The following is an 18,678-nucleotide window of genomic DNA, read 5'->3' as shown; positions in this document are numbered from 1 at the left end:
ATTGAAGCAGTTGATGGAGACTTCCATGACAGAAGAGTTTAGTTTGGTTTTATCATCAATAAAAAGTTTTTAAAAAGACTACAATAGTATTTCTTAACATGATGAAGATAGAGATTAAGGATACAAATTCATAGAAGTCAAAAGAAAGGAGTGTTTCCGTTATAAAGAATAAACAAACAGAGGAATAGTAGCAGAACTTTGTGGATGACAGAACAAAAATAAATAAAGGAGAGAAACAAGTAAATAATAACTCAAGGTATTAAGCCTAGAGTACCAAGAGAATGGTAAGATGGAAGTCAGAGAGGGAGACGAGTGGAAGAAAGAGAGGGAATTTGTTTTCAACCATATAATTTCAGGCGCTGGGAAATTCACTTCACCAGAGACACAGTTTGGAGCAAGGATGAAAGATGAGGCTTAGTAAAGTAGCTTTTCGGATCAAAGCCATTAAGTTGGTTGCGACTTAGGATCTTATGATTGTGAAGGCAGATAGAGACAAGAGTGATTCAAAAATTTAATCTTAAGAGTTCCATAATTAGCAAGCAGGACAAAAAGTCATAAGAATGGTAGGAAAAAAATCAAGAGATCACGGAAGTCAAGAGGGTGGGGGAGACCATTTCAAAACAGGGACAGCAAGCAGGAGAGAATTTGAGGCAGAATAAGAACAGAGAAAAGTCCATTGGACGTTCTTAGGAAGCCATCTCTGAAGCAATTAGAATCTTGTTCAAGGCTGAAGGAACAAAGAGGATTTACATTAGCTGAGCTCTCTTCCAAACTCCTGGTTTTCAATCCTTAGACCAATAGGCCGACTGAAGACGTTTGGATTGAGAAAGCTGACTTTTTCCAGCAGATACAGTCCCAGCAGGAATCCTGGCAGAAGGAAACAGAGACCAGCACAGAGCGGGTGGAGCTCTGGGTGATTCTTGATTAATGGCCAATGTAAAGAAACCCCAGAAACAAGCCAAGTGACAGGATGCAGGGAAATTCGTAGGGAGAGCAGCACAGTACTGAAAAACCGTTGCGAAACCATTATTTGGTCTTAGTTAAAAGACAAGCAGAAAAATACAAATTTAAAAGATAATTTTTAAGGATTTACTGTGGGTTTTTTCCAACCATTTTTTCAATATTTTATTGCTTATCTTCAGGGATGGGCAAACATGGAACATATCCAGTGGAAAATTGCCTTTAAGTTTTGACACGTTTTTGAAAGGGGAATGGAGAACAACACTAGCCCGAAAAGTCCTGGAAACCCTAGCGGCCTGAAACTCAGATCCAATCCTTTTTGTCTTTCAAGCCAATTCAATTATAACAGTGTCCAGTATCCAAAGATCTAAAAAAAAAAAAAAAAAAAAATGGGGATCTTAGCTTTTTGTCTTAGTTCAACTAGCTTCCAGATAATGGAGTCAAATCAGAACTTACAAGAATCAACTCAGGTCTTGGTAGTTGCAAGTAAGTCCCTCATTCACGGACATCAAATTTACTTTGGTTGTATTTGGCAAGTGTAGGAGTAAAGGGTGTGGAACTTATTGAGCCACAAAAGTCCCTTGAAATCCCCTGCAATTTCATAAAACTTAGCAGTTCCGATATGCACAAATGTTTCTGAAATCTTTGGAAGACAACAACCTAGATCAGTCCTGCTGCTGAAAATGACTAAGCTGGATTTTCTGTTTCATTCCTAAGGAGGAAGGTAGACGGATGAAAGTGAAAAGTGTGGACTCCAGACAGGACGAGGTAGAAGGAGGTGGGTGAAAACAGTATTCAAGGGGGAAGAAGATGCAAATTCCATTCTGGGTAGCAGGAACAGAGTAGTGCAAATGGAAACGCAGATGAAGTCAAAATAGCTTCACCCATTTCAAATGTTTTGTTTCTAACTCTTCTGTTTCCCTTGTCTCTCATAGTCCATCTTAAAGACTCAAAATAATAGATCTGCGACTGTTCTATTCTTTCTTCATCTGAACACATTTTAAAAGTTGAGAACCAAAAATGAGATGTGAGATAAATAGTTAATCAATAACTTCAGACAGGAAAAGGAATACCTAAGTCGAACTCTAGTGCGTCAAGAGAGCTATCAAACATTGTGCTTCTTAGAAATGACTTGCTCATTTTTGCTTAGAGATGAAACAGCTTATTATTCATACATATGCACACAATGTGTTCGTGTTTCAGGAAGCACCAAAATCAGATAGTCAGATTACTAGATAAACTCAAAGATTGGTATTCTGACTAAATTGGCAGTTTTTAAATGTCAGGTAGATTAGTTTACCTCAAATCATTGTCATGCAACCTCATCACAGACTGTCCCTTCAGGGTGTTTAGATAAAAATGTGTAGGAAAATAATCTCTTAAATTTAAAATAGCAACCCTTATTTATTGTTTTTAAGAAAACGGGGCAGAAAATTTTATATCAGATCCCTTGCCCTTAGAAATTAGACATACTCTCTTAAGTCTTCTTCACCCCTTGGTGCAATGCCTCCCTACCCTCGTGGGATGAGTAAATTTGTGTCAGATTCACCACGTTTCACTTCCTTCTATATCACTAATGATTATTTGCCTGAGAAATCTGTTTTATACTGTAAAACTAAGTTTATATTGATAAAAACTCTTACTTAGGACATTTAACAGAACAGAAAACAAATATCCTTGCAGCCATGGTTCACTTTGGACCTTCTAGCTCTTCAATGGGCTCTGTTGCCTGGCTTCCTGAGTTGCTCAACAATGGAAATAGTCACTGAGCTTTTGTGCATGTAGCATTTTTTGGAGTGAAGCCCCAAATCTTTAATGAGATTCTGTTGGTAACACACGGCCGTCTTAAAGAAGTTAAGAATGATTTAGAACATCACATTAAAAATATGTGTAATGCATCAATATGAACCTGGCACTTCGCCAAAGTTAATAGCATTATTAGGTGAATAAAAAGGATGTTTACCATCACGTCAAACAAAATACGGTGGATCTTGCTCTCAAACAGAAATAATAACATATACTCACTGCTGACTTCAGGCCCATGTTTTGTCCCCTTTTGGGTTAAAACCAACAGTTTCACATTGTGACTTCAATCTTATCAGAGACTCCTAAAGTAAACAATAGCGCAGTATGAGAAACCTTGATTGTGTAACTTCTGCTCTTTTTTGGAAAAAGCAAGTATCCTTTTCTTATTGCCCACCCTCAAAGTGTCATGACAGCCTATTCACATTACTGGAATTTTCAGAATAGCAGCTGCACATTTTTAGAAACTTTCATGCTTTTTACTGGTGAAGTAGTACTGTTGGACAAAGCATACCCGTCTGGGCTTCTATTTATCATTATCATTAGCATGTTATGATTACTCTTATTTACAAATTCTTCTCTGCAGGACAAGTAAACAGGGGGACAAAAACCCCACTTGGAAGAATTCCCCTTAGAGCTTTGGCAACGCCCCGGAGGTTGGGTCCCCCGAGGGAGGCAGGAATTCACTCTTCCCTGGAGCCAAACCTTGCTTCCCAGACCCGACGCCCCTGGAGCCGGCCGCACGCCCCGCGCCCAGCGGGCGGAGCCCGAGGGAGCGCAGGGCCGCGGTGCCCGGGCTCGGGGCTGCAGAGCGCCCCCGCGGCGCTGCGGCCGGACGCCGCCTACCCCGGGGATTGGCCCGCGCGGCCGGGACGGGGGGCGGCCGGCGCGGGGGAGGGAGGAGGCGGCCCCGCCCTGCCCCGCGCCCCGCCCCCCGCACGGCTACACAGAGGGGCGCCCACGTGCCCAGCCCGCCTTCTGCAGCGCAGCGGCCCGGGGCGCTCCTCTCCGCGCGGACCAGCGAGGCGGCGGCCGCTCCTTCAGCCTCCCGGAGCCGCTCGCTCACCACCGCCCCCTCGGCGCGACCCTAGCACCGCCCCAGTAAGTTGCCAAGGGTCCGGTCGCGCGGAGGGACCGCAGGCGAGGGGCGGCCTGGGCTCCGGGGCCGGACGGGAAGGGCCGGGCTGGGGCGCCGAGGGCCCCGAGGCCGCGCCGCCGGGACTCGGAGATGAAGAACCCCGGGGCCGCGGGAGGGGGCTGCCGCCGCAGACCCTCGTCCCTGGGGGCTGCGCCTCGCCCTGGCCAACCCCGCGCGGTCGCGTGTGCCGCGAGGCGTCGGGGTCCGCGGGGACTGCGCGGGTCGCGGGGGCTGGGGACGGCCGGCACGGAGACCCTGCGGGGGCCCTTGAGGCGCTCTTGTCCGGGGCGGGGAGGAGAGGGGCCCTGGGCACCCGTCTCCGGGAGGGCACACTGAGGGGTCCCCGAAGTCGCCTTCCAGAGAGTTTTGATTTAAATATAGAACAGCGCTTGGAGCCCTGGAAGCCTTTCACGGCCTAGACCTGACCGGGACGGGTAGGACAGGTAAAATGGCCCGTCGCGGTGTGTGTTTGAAAGTTAAAGGGGTGCCGTTTTAAGCCCGTCGGGGACGGGCTATACTCTTAAAGCCTACGGCCTGGAGTCTTCAGCTTTGAACTCGAAATGCCGTTCTTGATGCTTCGGCAGTCACCTAGCCCATCGCCTCACAATACCCTTCCAGCGGAGAACTTTCCAACACGTGTATCCAGACGATGGAGCAACGTGTTCAAAGACGGTATCTTAAAGGGCCTTAAAAGTACTCTCATGGAGTCCTGTAAGTCTTTATAAGTGGAAACAGTGCCCAGATTTCGGGAGTAAAAAGGTCCAACCTGTTGAGACTTTGAAGTATTCATGCAGAACTGCCTGCAAAAGCGTTCAGGGGACTCTTAGGACTGGTAATAAGATTTATCTAGTCGCAAGTACAGAAACATTCATCCTTGAATGAGGGAGGATCGTCAGATTTTAGGAGCGTTCTGAACGTTGGCGGGGGCCTGGCATATCAAGTAAGTGCGTATGTGACCTCTGACTTGATACTTTGGCACTCTTGCAAAACCTCAGTCACCTCTTTCTCCACTGAGCCTTAATAATAATTATCTCCCCAGGAAATCACAAGTATTTGTGTTTGCGCTCTTTTGTCTAAGGGGTGGACAGGATAATAATAGTTTTATATGCTTTCTTATCTTGCTTTTTCCCTTTGTACTATTAAACCCTTTTTTTCTTTTAGTTGCACTGACGTTTGATATGAACTGTTTTAGTGCAGAACAGCATATGCATTTTCTTAATATTTTGCTTTACTACAGAGTTTCTACTTGGCTGCTCTGTGTTAATGCTGAGAGGCCACATTATTTATTAGGATTTTTTCACCTTTCTCCCTTGCCTCTCAGTTGTTTCCACATCATGCCTTGATTGGGGAATGTCATTTACCTTAAAGCATTTTAATCTTTAAGGGTGTGATGTGGCCTTGGAGACCCGAATAAAACTCTGTCTGGTATCTCCTGGGATTCAGTTTGCAGAATCCTCGGCCTCTTCAGCACATCGTCAGCAAAGTCCTTTGGATTCCAAAGTCTCTAAGCATTATCACTGGACTTAGAGTCTGTAAAAGAGCATGGAGGCTGGGAGTGGAAACAAGGTTGAAAAGACAGAATACTCTAACATTTTCCATCTCATATTCTCATCTATTTTTGGGTTTTGGACATATGCACCTGAAGAATTTTAAAGTTCTTGCTTTCCACCGGAAGCCGGCTCCCCTTTGCGGAGTGGGAGTGCCTAGGCTCCATTCTACATGGCCCACCTTCTGTTGTCTTCTCATGCTTCCTTGCTGAAGTTGTCATTGCTTCTCTTGGCTCTTCTGGCCAGACCTGGGCCCTCATTCATGGCCATTTCTTCTTCTTTCAGTCCACTTTTCAAATGGGCTTTCTCTCATCATTTTTCTTTGGTGGCTTCTCTACTTAGCCTAGTTTCTGTCTTCTCTTCTGTTTTATTTGTTTGCTATTCCATATACCTTTACCTATATACCTATGTAAGTATTTTTTTTAAGTGTTCAGGGCCATCTGCTAGTTTTATTTTGATGCCCTTCAGTGACCAACTTTCAGAACAGAATATTGAAAACATCCTACCTTGCTGTGTGTTTTATTATTTTCCCAAACATGATATGAACACATTGATTCTTAAGGACTGGCTTCTTAGAGGCCACTTACTGGATGTTAAGCATTTAAAACAAAAGCCGAATTTTCAGTTGAATCTATTTCTCAACATTCACATGCTTAGTACTGTATGCTTCATTTGAATGTTTTGTCATCCAACTAGTACTGAAAAACTCATTTAACGGTAAGATTTCACTTACGTGAGACCACTCATCTAAATGGTTTGCAAAATCTGCGTGGTTAACCCATACTACACCTTTAATCTGAGTATTCAAAAACATACTGATAAAGCCTTGATTAAAAAAAAAACTTGGGGCGCCTGGGTGGCTCAGTTGGTTGGGCGTCTGACTCCAGCTCAGGTCATGATCTCGCCGTCCGTGAGTTCGAGCCCTGCGTCGGGCTCTGTGCTGACAGCTCAGAGCCTGGAGCCTGTTTGAGATTCTGTGTCTCCCTCTCTCTCTGACCTTCCCCCATTCATGCTCTGTCTCTCTGTCTCAAAAATGAATAAACGTTAAAAAAAAAAACACTAATGAGATCATTCTTTTCATCGTCACCTGTTGCAATAACTTTTCATTCTACTGCCTAACAATGTCTGCACGTGACACATGCTCAATATGTCATTGTTGAATGGATGCCACTGATTTCAATAATTTGAGAAAGGGTGCTATTTATGTCTTTGACTGTATATTCCTTCATTAAGTTTCCTTCACTGAAAATCCCTATTCTGTTCCAGACACTGGACAACCAAAAATTATGTGTAGCTCCAGTTTTGGAAGGATTTTTCAGTTAGTTTTACATTAAGGAAACCTTTCATCGATGGATTTATGAGTAGGTTTTTTTGTTGTAATTTTATACGAAGTAACAATACCTATAAACAGATGACTTGGGTACTGTCTATACCAGAAAGCAAGTAAGGAACACGCTCTCTAATACATGAAAATGATGCTGCTTTCTATTTCATCATCAAAAGTACCTGTGCTTGGCGTTTTTGTTTTATTGGTAGTAACAAATTTGTCTTGGTTCTTCTCATATAGTCTCTTACTTGCCTTTTTGGCTATTGTTTTAGAATTGTTGTCCATGGCTGTGGCAGTGTTGGAGATGCCTTTGATAAAACCAAACCAACAGCTAGGGGTTCATTCTCAGCAGGCTCTAAATAGTTGACCAGGTTCTCAGTAACTTAGTTAAGATAATCAGAGCGTGATTGATCTATTAATTTTTCATGTCCAACTTAATAAACATAATATTAATCTCTGGAAGCAAACAGTGTACTATTGTTTTCTTTGTACTTATGGACTCAAACTTTGCATGTTTGTAGGAGAGCCCTCTGCTGTCATTAGTTAACCTTCTCATTGATAAGTACAAGTTGTATTGACTTTAAGATTTGAGGTAAAGTGGTTTTTATTTAAAATGCTGGATTTAAATATGTGGGTTGCATTTCTTCTGTTCCTATTCAGACTTTTACTTTGGAATCTCTGTTCAGAGAAATCCATGGGTATGTATGGACATACATTATTGAAGATCTATTTTTCTGGGTGTGTATGGACATACGTGGTTATAAAACTTGGGGTTTCTTACATCTAAGATGGAATCATCAGGCTACAGTGTCCTATGTGATGATTTCATTCTGCAGATGTCATTAATTTAATATTATGCCTCTCTCCATCCCTCTTCAAGAAATAAAATAAAAATAAAATCCATACCCACCCATTCATTTCCGGTGCTGCATATTAGTACCTCTCTTCAGAATGTGAGCCAATCTGGGATTCTGCAGTGAGGCAGATGGTATAAGAACGTTCCTTAACCTTTCTTCCAGGAGTTAAAAAAAAAAGCCCTATGTTGTATTCATTTTTGGAATATTTTGTGAACAATACACAGCAAAGAATTTTTATTTCCCTTGTTGATTCTTGCTAGTTTTTCCCACAGTTCTGGGGAAAATTCTTTTCTTTCCTTAACCCAATCTGGCTTCAGGAAGCCTCCCTAGGTCTTTATACAATTATATGTAATACAATGCTGTTTATTGCCTTCAAAGCCTACTTCCTAGTGAACCTAGTGATCATGGTGGATGGAACTCCATGTCATTAAGGATGCTGAATGATACTGTAATTAAGAGTCTCTCAATTGATACTTCTTTTGCCCCCCCCTTTTTTTAGTTAAGATTTTAAGATAAGTGGATCTGTTCTGCTTAAAAACAAATGCATGTCTCTTCAGAAAATCAAGACAGTACACCTTAAAGCTTCTTTATTTTACTTCTATGTAAAAGATGTTATAGAAGTTGGTACTTTGATCATTAGAAGAATAAAGATTGGTTAGTTAGGATCTTTTCTTGCCTTGGCTGTGGGTATCTAGCTGCCATATTGGTAGATGATGATAATGATGAGAGTCACCAGTGGAATCAGTGGTAGTGGAATTAAGTAGTCTGTATATTGAACCTTAAGGAAAAAATGGGGTCTTTTTGCATGTTCAGTCTTATTTTTTTATGCTCAAATATGAACTCAGGACAGATTTTCAGAATGCAATTCAATTTCTACTTTAAAAAGCACACTAAGGGGCATCTGGTTGGCTCAGTCAGTTGAGCGTCTGGCTCTTCATTTCCGCCCAGGTCATGACCTTGAAGTTGGTGAGATCAAGCCCCGCATTGGGCTCAGCACTAATAGCGTGGAGCCTGCTTGGGATTCTCTTTCCCTTTCCCTCTCCCTTGCATGGGCGTGCACCTGTGTGCTCTCTCTGTCTCTCAAAGTAAATAAAAATAAACTTTAAAAAGTCACACTAAAATCTCTAGAACTTTAAAAATATTGGAGTGGTGGGAGTAAGAAGTCCTCTCTGTATCATATGCAGAGTGTATTTCCTGAAGCACGTGACTTATCTTCCACCCTTCTCCCTGTTCATGCTGTCTGGGTTCCAAAAGCAGTTATGCATTTGGTGGAAACAACTGGGTTTGATTTTTGTGAAACTAGTAGGCAGAATTTACCACAACTCATATGCAAAACTTAGAGTATTTAGCAATTGTATGTGCATCCAAGTTACTTAATACTGTTTTGATCCATTAGGATTCCTGGAATAGGAAATGAGACTTTGTAACTTTGCTTCTAAGAATATCCTATGAGATAACTCTATTTGGAGTCTTCCAAATAGATGAACAGCGGTTAGTTAATCCATTTTGGAGATATATGTGTTGTATATATTTACTGCCCAGATCTCGAGTCTGTAGAGAAGCAAAAAATAAGTAACTTGTTTCCTGTTCTCTGGGCATTGACCACCCAGTGGAGGGGTTAACGAGGAAACATACAATGGAAGAACAATGATAAAGCTGTCATCCGGGTGGCAAAAAAAAAGCTGGAGGGTATAGGGAAGAGAGATAACAATCTATTCCAAACTTTACTTTAAAAAAAAATATGTGTTGTGTTTCTGACATAGACAAAATGCCCAACCAATTTAGGTATTGTCACCATTATAGTTACTATTACTGCTGCTAAAACTACTCTTTCTTTTCCTCTAGTTGCTTTTTGGTAAAACTTGAGTCACTTGGACTTGAGTTCTGGCTGGGCAGTTATTCACCAAAATATGCATTTGGGAGGGCAATAATACTTACTATTAATTTGGCAAAATTGTGTATCATTTATTACCCCAGACCTCTAGAAAATTATGTTATATATATATATGTATATATATATGTGTGTGTATGTGTATATATATATATATATGAGAGAGAGCACATACTAGCATGCAGGGCAGGGGCAGAGGGAGAGAGAGGATGGAGCCCGCCATGGAGCTCGATCCCACAATACTGGAATCGTGACCAGAGCTGAAATCAAGAGTCCAGCGCTCAACTAATGGAGCTACTCAGGGACCTCTAGAAAATTACATTTAATTGCAAATTCAAACCATTCTGAAATGTTTTAGAAGAAGAGTTAAAATGCATTAGGAGATTATATTTTAGATGGAAATCGTTTTTTAAAATTTTTTAAAAATGTTTTTATTCATTTTTGAAGGAGAGAGAGAGAGAGAGACAGAGCCAGAGCATGAGTGGGGGAGGAGCAGAGAGAGAGAGGCAGACACAGAATTTGAAGCAGGCTCCAGGCTCTGAGCTGTCAGCACAGAGCATGATGCAGGGCTCGAACTCACGAACTGTGAGATCATGACCTGAGCCGAAGTCGGATGTTTAACCAACTGAGCCATCCAGGCGCCCCTAGATGGAAGTTTTGAAGAATAAAGCCATTATTAAATTTTTTAAAAATGTTTATTTTTGAAGGAGAGAGACAGAGTATGAGTGGGGCAGGGGCAGAGAGAGACGGAGACAGAATCTGAAGCAGGTTCCAGGCTCTGAGCTGTCAGCACAGAGCCTGACCCAGGGCTCGAACTTACTTACAGCCTGTGAGATCATGACCTGAGCTGAAGTCAGACACTCAACCAACTGAGCCACCCAGGTGCCCCACATTATTAAATTATTAAATTAAGAGAATGAGATTATTTTAATTTCTTTCTTTAACAGTTGGGTTGTTCCATTAAGCAAGGAGGTATATTTACACAAACTTAATGAGTTTGAAATCCATAAAGGGCCTTGTTAAGAATGGAAAGAGGTCTTCATCCATTTTCCCATTATTGCTTCTCCCACAGAACACCCACTGCAGATCAAGAAAGCAGACTCTGTCTACACTTTAGCGTTGGTTGCCATCTTTACTTTCAGCTTGGGATGGACAAAGGACTGATTAGAAATGCTGATAGCTGAAGAGATACTTGTCTATCCCACATTAGAGAGGGAAGGGTTGTTTTGTTAGAAGAAAGCACATTTAGTTTAGTGTCTACCATTGACCTAGTAGAAGAAAAAAATGCTGGTTTTTTTTTTAAGTTTATTTATTTTGAGAGAGTGAGAGGAAGTGTATGAGTGCGGGAGGAGCAGAGAGAGAGAATCCCAAGCAGGCTCCACACTATCAGCACAGAGCCCAATGTGGGACTCGATCTCACAAACCATGGGATCATAACCTGAACAGAAATCAAGAGTTGGATGCTTAACCAGCTGAGCCACCCAGGTGCCCCTCGGGGTGGGGGCTGGGGGACATGTTTTACAAGAGATTATATAACCCAAACTATATTTACTATAGTCTTCAGCTCCTGTCAGACAGCTCCTGTCTTCAGTCCTAAGTCAGGCTTTAAGGTGGTACAAGGAAGGTCTCCATGTAGACAGGGAGCTGGTGCCAGAGCTCCACCTTCCAGGTTTCAGGTTCTTGCGAAAATACCATTAAAAAAAAAAAAAAAAATCCTCCTGAGAGGGGGATGGAGGTGGGAAGGACAGGTAATTAATTTGCATCTTTAGTTTACTAGACAAATCTTTCCATTTCTACTAGATAAAAATCGCTTCACAATGTTTTTGTTTGATGGACCTTAGGTGCTCAAAATTCCATTAATCCTAGTTGTTTGCAGCACACTGGTGTCATGTCATTGCTGATTGGCTCATGTTTGACCAATAAGTATTATTTCCAAGTTCTTGGGTTGGATGGGGTATGGATATTCAATGTATTATTATTTTAGAATAATACATGAATAAACAAAACTTTAAATAAATTTCTCCTAAATAAATCAACAAATAAAAATCTTTACAAATGTCTTTGTGTTTTTCCTTCAAGTAGAAAACATTTGTATTAAATGAAGTTTTCCCCTTTCATTCAGAAAGACAGTTTTCTTTAAAGTGACTTTTTTTTCCTCCTGAAATTCACTCAGTGTTCACTCCCATGATGTTCCTGGTCTCCTGAAGCAAAGAATACTTAATATTTTGCATAGCCTTCATGGTCTACAAGATGTTTGCAACTTGATAAAAATCTGAATAAAAACTTCACTGATAGTTTGTATCATATTTAGGTATGAATTCCTCTGGGAAAATTCTTTGTCCGGTAAATTCACGCTAGTCTGCGTGACCTTTTCTCTGCTTTTAATGATCATATTAAACAACACAATTTTATATTTCTGTTTGAATCCAACAGCAAGTTTCAATTCTGTTTCTTTAATTCAGTTGTTATTTGAGCAATCATTTAGGAGCTGTTTCTTGGAGACCTAGAAGGAGCCAGGGATGAGCTTTGATACTCCATGCTGAGGGCTCATTAACACTCTGGAGTTATCTTGGCCATGTTAGGAATTTAACTCTTTTGTCCAGGCCAGTCAATGCAACAAAATGACTTCAGATCGGCTGTGTTTAATCAAGCAAAATGAAATTGCTGTTTTAATTCTTACGTGTGACATTTTGCACTCATCTAGACTTATATATGAAAGAGTTGACAGAAGAATAAGAAACTTCCTCCAAGTCCAAAACCTACTGAGAGTTCATTTTGTTCACCACGTGAAACAAACAGCACTGCCAAGGTTCTTGGCCAGGTCCTTAGTGAGTTTCTTCGTGAGTTCCAGCGTGCAGTAAAGATTGAGCACCCACTCTGTGCTGTGTGAAGGGTGTGACGTGTAGTGAATCTCCACCCTGGTGGGTCATGGTTTAATCTCTGTGGAATTTGATGGTGTTGAGAGTTACTTCCCTACCAAATTCTCTTCTCTTTGGCTGCTCAATCTATATTACAAATTTACATGAACAGTTTCGGAGGGGAAGGTTATAGAACCATGTTGATATATTAATGAAATTCTCGCGGTCCATGCTGTTTGAGCAGTCTCTGAAATTTAACTGTCCAACTCTTAAAAGATTGGACAAGTGAATCAAATGGGAGAAATTAATTTTTTTGTTTATTTTTGAGAGAGAGAGAGAGAGCGAGCACGCATAGGGGAGGGGCAGAGAGCGAGAGGGAGACACGGAATCCGAAGCAGGCTCCAGGCTCCAAGCTGTTGGCACAGAGCCCGACGTGGGGCTGGGACCCACGAACTCTGAGACCATGACCTGAGCTGAAGTTGGACACTTAACCAACTGCACTACCCAGGCACCCCGCCCTGTCTTTTCCTTTCTCTTTTCTCTTTTCCTTGCTTTGCTTTTCTTGTTATTTTCAGAGAGAAAGAAAGTGCAAGTCAGGGAGGGGCAGAGAGAGAGGAGACAATCCCAAACAAGCTCTACACCTTGAGTGCAGAGCCCAAGGCAGGGCTTGAACTCATGAACCATGAGATCATGACCTGAGCCGAAGTCAGACACTTAACCAACTGAGTCACCCAGGCGCCTGCCCCAACTTACTGTTTTTTCTAATGAAAAGTTTCATGACAAGTTTCCTATAATTTGCATCAAGTGTATTTGAACTAATGGTACTTAACAGTTTTTTGATAGAGGAGCGCCTCCTTCTTCTGTCCATTCTGATTATATTTTCATAGAAGGAAGAAGAAACACACATATGCATGAAAAATACAAATGCCCCAGTAGTTTTCTGTAATATATCTGGTGGTAAAAGCTGCCCTGAATTCAGTGATTAGGAACCCAGAATGAGGCCCCTGCAATTCAGAAAGCCCTTTCAACTCCTGGGAAGGGTATCTTAGGAGAGACCGTGTGGGGGCCGGATGGGTCTTCGTGGGTCCGACATCCTTTCTTCTTGCTGATGTAAAGCTGCTCGTGGCCCACGGAGGGGCTGAGATCTGGCTCAGAGGTAGGTGTGGCTGTGGGGGCTGAGCTGAAAGCTGTGACAGTAACACCATGATGCCCAGGTAAGCAGTGGCCTGACATCAAAGGAACACTTTGGACTTACGTTGTTTCCAGAATCACCATCTTTCTCTCTTCCATATTCCCAGATTTCTATGTCTACATATGGACCAGGAAATAAATTTGATTCTAAGCATAGCTGAGATCACTTTAATTGAATAGTTGTAAATATATACATAAATGGGAAGAAAAACATAAGAGATAAGAATAGTCAGTGCCCTCTTTTCTTCTCTAAAATTGGAGCATCTTTGGAATGGCATTTGAAATTCAGCCGTATGGCTCAGTGTCAGTCTGATGTGGATATTCTAGAAATCTCTGGAAGTTAATACACTTCAGTGTGATGGAACTAAAGACGTCATGCGGAACTGAAGAGTGACTGCATCACTGCAGATGCTTAATAATGTGCCTAATGAAAAACAGGCAGAGTGAAGAATTTTAATTTTTTTTTTAAGATTTATTTTTGGGAGACAGAGAGTGCAGGCAGGGGAGGGGCAGAGAGAGAGGAAGACACAGAACATGAAGCAGACTCCAGGCTCCAAGCTCTGAGCTCTGAGCTGTCAGCACAGAGCTGCACAAGGGGCTCGAACCCACGAAGTGTGGGATCATGACCTGGGCCAAAGTCAGATGCTTAACTGACTGAGCCACCCAGGTGCCCCAAGAGTGAAGAATTTTGAAGTGGATTTCTCCACTGACATGCTTGTCTTTTGCAAAACTTGCTTTATAAGTGGTTAAGATTTGCACTGTTTTGTTGCAAAGAGCCCTCTTTAAATGCATTACGTTTGTGACATAGTGGTTGTGTAGGTGGCGTAGGACTTTTGTATGCAGTATTCATCAAGAAAAGAACACAAAGCACATTTCCATGCCATTGAGAAGCAATAGTGGGTGTCGATAAAATGTGTAGTACTAGAGTTTTGAAAACATATCTTGGGCTGGTGCCTGTTTTAAACTCTCCTGAAACAGTTTATTTAAAACAAAATCACTTTTTTTTTTTTTTTTTTTGGTTAGATGGTAACACAGGCATAAGGCTCCGTATCCCAGAAATTTGGTTCTGCCGCTATGAAAATGGGGAGATACTGTTGTGATAACTGGTTTTTCCATGCCAAACCCTACACTTAACAGTGCATTGAAAACTGTCTCGTGGGCGATTTGTGAAGCTTTGAAGTGTTCGCTTCCTGCCTCCCTGGCCGTGGACCATTTCTGAGCTCCTGGCACTGTGTATGTGCCGGCCAAGCACAGTGCTAGACAGGTTTGGAAGACGAGGAGGTAAGCTCCTAAGAATGACAATTTAGGGCTCTCTTTTTATAGGATAAGAAACTGAGATATTAAGAGGTGTAACTTCTCTGAGGTTAGACAGCTAGGGGCAGAGTGAAGACTTGATTTCCAGATTTCGACATAGCAAAAGCACGGATTTATATCAGGCTATTCTGCTTTTGTGAAAGTAAATCATAATCACTTGTAATATATTACTTAGGTGGTAGGAAGTTTATAAACGGGGAATCGAAGTACAGTTTTTAACCTAGGTTTTTAGATTTTAAAATTTCTTAGAAATTAGCATATTTGAATAAGATATTTTCATGTAGTGGCATTCTTAGGATGTGAACTATTTTTTTTAAATGGCTTGTTTTTACCCCCCACCCACTTTTTTTCCCCAAAAAAGGAAAAATGTAATCTTAACCTAAAAATAAAATGACTTTAATATGGGTTCTAAGCTATCTAAAGTCATTAGGATTTAAACCTCCTAAGTGGTGCTTTTAAGTAAATAAGTTCTGTTTGGAGTGCTATTGTGCTATCTAGAGGAAAAAAAAAGGCTCGATTTTTTACTTTTTCTGATTATCGTAGGTAACAGATGGTTTGCACTTAGTTCAGTGAACCAAACAAAGAGCAGACTTTGCATAAAATTTCTGTTGATGGTGCATTTTATCTCACTGAAATGGGTTGTATGGACCTTCTGAATAATGAATAGCATATTTGTGTTATTCTGATCTTTTCTGCTACAGAGTGCCAGATAAATGTGAAGGACAAACGACCTGGCATTGCCACTTTAAAAGTTGTACAGTATCAGGATGCCTGGGTGGCTCAGCCGGTTAAGCGTCTGACTTCTGCTCAGGTCATGATCTCTTAGTTTGTGGGTTCCAGCTCTGCGTTGGTCTCTGTGCTGACAGCTCGGAGCCTGGAGCCCGCTTCGGATTCTGTCTCCTTCTATCTCTGCCCCTCCCCCATTCGTGCTCTCTCTCTGCCTCTCAAAAATGAATAAACGTTAAAAACAAAACAAAACACACAGGCCAGTCCTGAGCACCTCAGCGCAACAGTCAGAGAGCACGTCTGTGGGTTGTGTCCCCTCCGGGCTGCTGTGGCATTGCTCACCACGCCCCAGGAGCTGGAAGGTGTGGTAACAGGAAGGGGACAGTTCTCATAGCTCCGCCCCACCACCTGCTGCCATTGGAAGATCAGAACAACTAGAGGCAATCATTTAAACAATGACTGTTCCTTCCAGGGGATCCTCGGTGTCCAATTTCAGCTCAGGACATGATCTCATGGCTCATGGGTTCGAGCCCCACGTCGGGCTGTGTTCTGACAGCTCAGAGCCTGGAGCCTGCTTTGGATTCTCTGTCTCTCCCTCTGCCCCTCCCCTGCTCACACTCTCTCAAAAAATGAATAAACATTAAAAAACAAAAGTTGTACAGAATCTATTTTTTACTCTTACTACTGTGCCAACTCGAGGCATGTTGCAGGCCCTGACTAATTTTACAACTGATAAGTTGCTCCAGTGACTTTGGAAACTGCAGCCACTTTTATCTCCTTGAACTACATTGAAATTGTAGTGACTTGGGGCGCCTGGGTGGCTCAGTCGGTGAAGCATCCGACTTCGGCTCAGGTCACGATCTCGCGGTCCGTGAGTTCGAGCCCTGCGTCGGGCTCTGTGCTGACTGCTCAGAGCCTGGAGCCTGTTTCAGATTCCGTGTCTCCCTCTCTCTCTGACCCTCCCCCGTTCATGCTCTGTCTCTCTCTGTCTCAGAAGTGAATAAATGTTAAAAAAAAAAAAAAAATTTAAGAAATTGTAGTGACTTAATTTTTGTAAGGATTTTAAACCTGAAACAAAGCCTGGGGAACCCCATCGTACCTCTCTAATCCCCCAGTCTTGAAATTATTTAGTACAGTTGCTGTCTAATGTTTGACTTTCTGTCGATCCACCAGCCTGTTCTTAGTTGTCGCTTAACTCTTGTGTGGCGTCAAAAGGTGGAGGTGACGGAGGCGTGAGGCAGGCAGGATGACGTGGCTGCCGGGAGGTCACTTGACCAACCAGGAGTTGCAGACACACCTGCAGTTGGTAATTGAAAGCTCGGTTGAGAACTACTTCATCTCACAGATTTTCTTTTTAACTTTTTTAACGTTTATTCATTTTTTGAGAGACAGGGCATGAGCGGGGGAGGGGCAGCGAGAGAGGGAGACGCAGAATCCGAAACAGGTTTCAGGCTGGGAGCTGTCAGCACAGAGCCCGACCCGAGGCTCAAACTCAGGAGCTGTGAGATCATGACGGGAGCTGAAGTCAGGCGCCCCTCAGGCGCCCTTCATCTCACATAATTTTAACGCATTACGTAGCAGACAGGGGAATCGGTAAAGTTGAACTACATATTTTCACTTCTAACTTTGTATGCATGAATCAGAATTCAGGCTGTTTTCAAGAAGTGGAAGAAAAGGAAGATTTGAACCAAGTGTAATTTCCGTTGAGATAAAAGGTGAGAAAAGAATGCAAGGATCCTTATTTTTTTTTCCACCCCCCAGAAAATGATATATGTAGAATAGTGTTTGAAGGCAGAGAAAATATTTTTTCTCTGGTGTTCACTTCCACAGAACTTGCACTGAGATTATTTTCTGAAGCATAATATACAGCATTCCTAGTTTTAATAAATCATGAGATTCTAGGCTCACAAGACACCTGTACATTTCATCCCAAACAGAATCATGCCTCACCATTCCTCACAGGTGTGTGTATTGTGTAAGAGTGAGCTGGAGGTTGTATGTGTGCAGACACATCTGCAGAAAAGTCAACATTTCCTAACTAGTAACATTAACGATAATAGTTTGTATTTAAAAACAATAAAATGTTGGTGATATCTATAGTTGTAGAAAAATCAGCATTTTCTCCTTAACTTCTTAATTCCCAACACTAATTGTCCCAACTCTGATGGTTCCAACTCTGTTTCAGTGCTTAGGAAAAGAAGGGCTTAGGACATCAGAAGATCCCTTAAGCTCCTTTCCTGCTCTAGAAGTAAAATAGCAAGTTCCCTTTTATTATTCCCTAGGTTTTCCTATTATTCCCTAGGCTCCCATCAAGAGCCTCCCGATGTCTTTTGTGACCATGTCAGGTATGATGCACTCAGACGTAAGAGACCTACTATGTGGCTGGGATGCGCGGGGCGGGGGGTGGTGGACAGTGGCAACTGGTGGCCATTTCAGGTAATTCAGCTTATAATCAAGGAAACATTTTCAGCGGGCTACAGGTGTCCTCTCTTCCCTCCTACCTCATTTAGTCTCCTGTCCTCTTAGTTCTCCTCCACCAGCCTCTGCCTCCCCCCTCCTCCTCCCCCTCCTCCTCTTGGTCCCTTTGTCCTTTTCTTCCTCCTCCTCATCCCCTGGTCCCCCTTTCTTCTGCCTCCTCCTCCTCCTCCCTCCTCTTGCTCCTCCCTTATCATTCTTCTAGTTGGAAGTGTGAGGGGGCAAACTGTCTAGATAAACCTGAGCCCAGTGCTCACCAGAGACTCAGCTGTCAAGACTGAGCTCTTCTGTGAACCATGCTCTGGTGTCATCCTTAACTGTCTGCTGTCCTTGGCGCGTGGGGTGTATTTTCTCCTTTGGATGAGGTCAGCCTTGAAGAACATTGTTAACGGGCACTTGGCAGAGGCTCTGGGGAGCATGCTGGTGAGTGGAGAAGCTGGTGTCAGCATCTGCTTTCCCTCCACTCCCTCATTCTCTTCGTATACTCCCTTTCCCTCAAGCCTGACTCTAAATGCTAACTTCAGGATAATGGGCAACCTTTTCAGAGTATAAAAATCGACAGTGGATGTAGAGAGGTACTTCTGTAATAAC

At 42.5% G+C, this 18,678-nt stretch overlaps 1 protein-coding gene across 1 annotated transcript in view; it reads left to right on the top strand.

The window, feature by feature from the left end:
* The first annotated feature begins 3,793 nt into the window (after positions 1-3,793).
* The window catches only part of SLC7A2 (solute carrier family 7 member 2), a 74,133-nt gene continuing 59,248 nt past the window's right edge, over positions 3,794-18,678 (top strand). The window contains exon 1 of the mRNA XM_042983045.1: positions 3,794-3,864. The gene's annotated coding sequence lies outside the window, so the exon portion shown is untranslated. The remainder of the gene's footprint in view (positions 3,865-18,678) is intronic.

Source organism: Panthera tigris, chromosome B1, assembly GCF_018350195.1.
Source record: "Panthera tigris isolate Pti1 chromosome B1, P.tigris_Pti1_mat1.1, whole genome shotgun sequence".
Lineage (NCBI taxonomy): Eukaryota > Metazoa > Chordata > Mammalia > Carnivora > Felidae > Panthera > Panthera tigris.
Note: the sequence above shows the minus strand (reverse complement) of the source record. Positions and strands in the feature narration are given on the sequence as shown.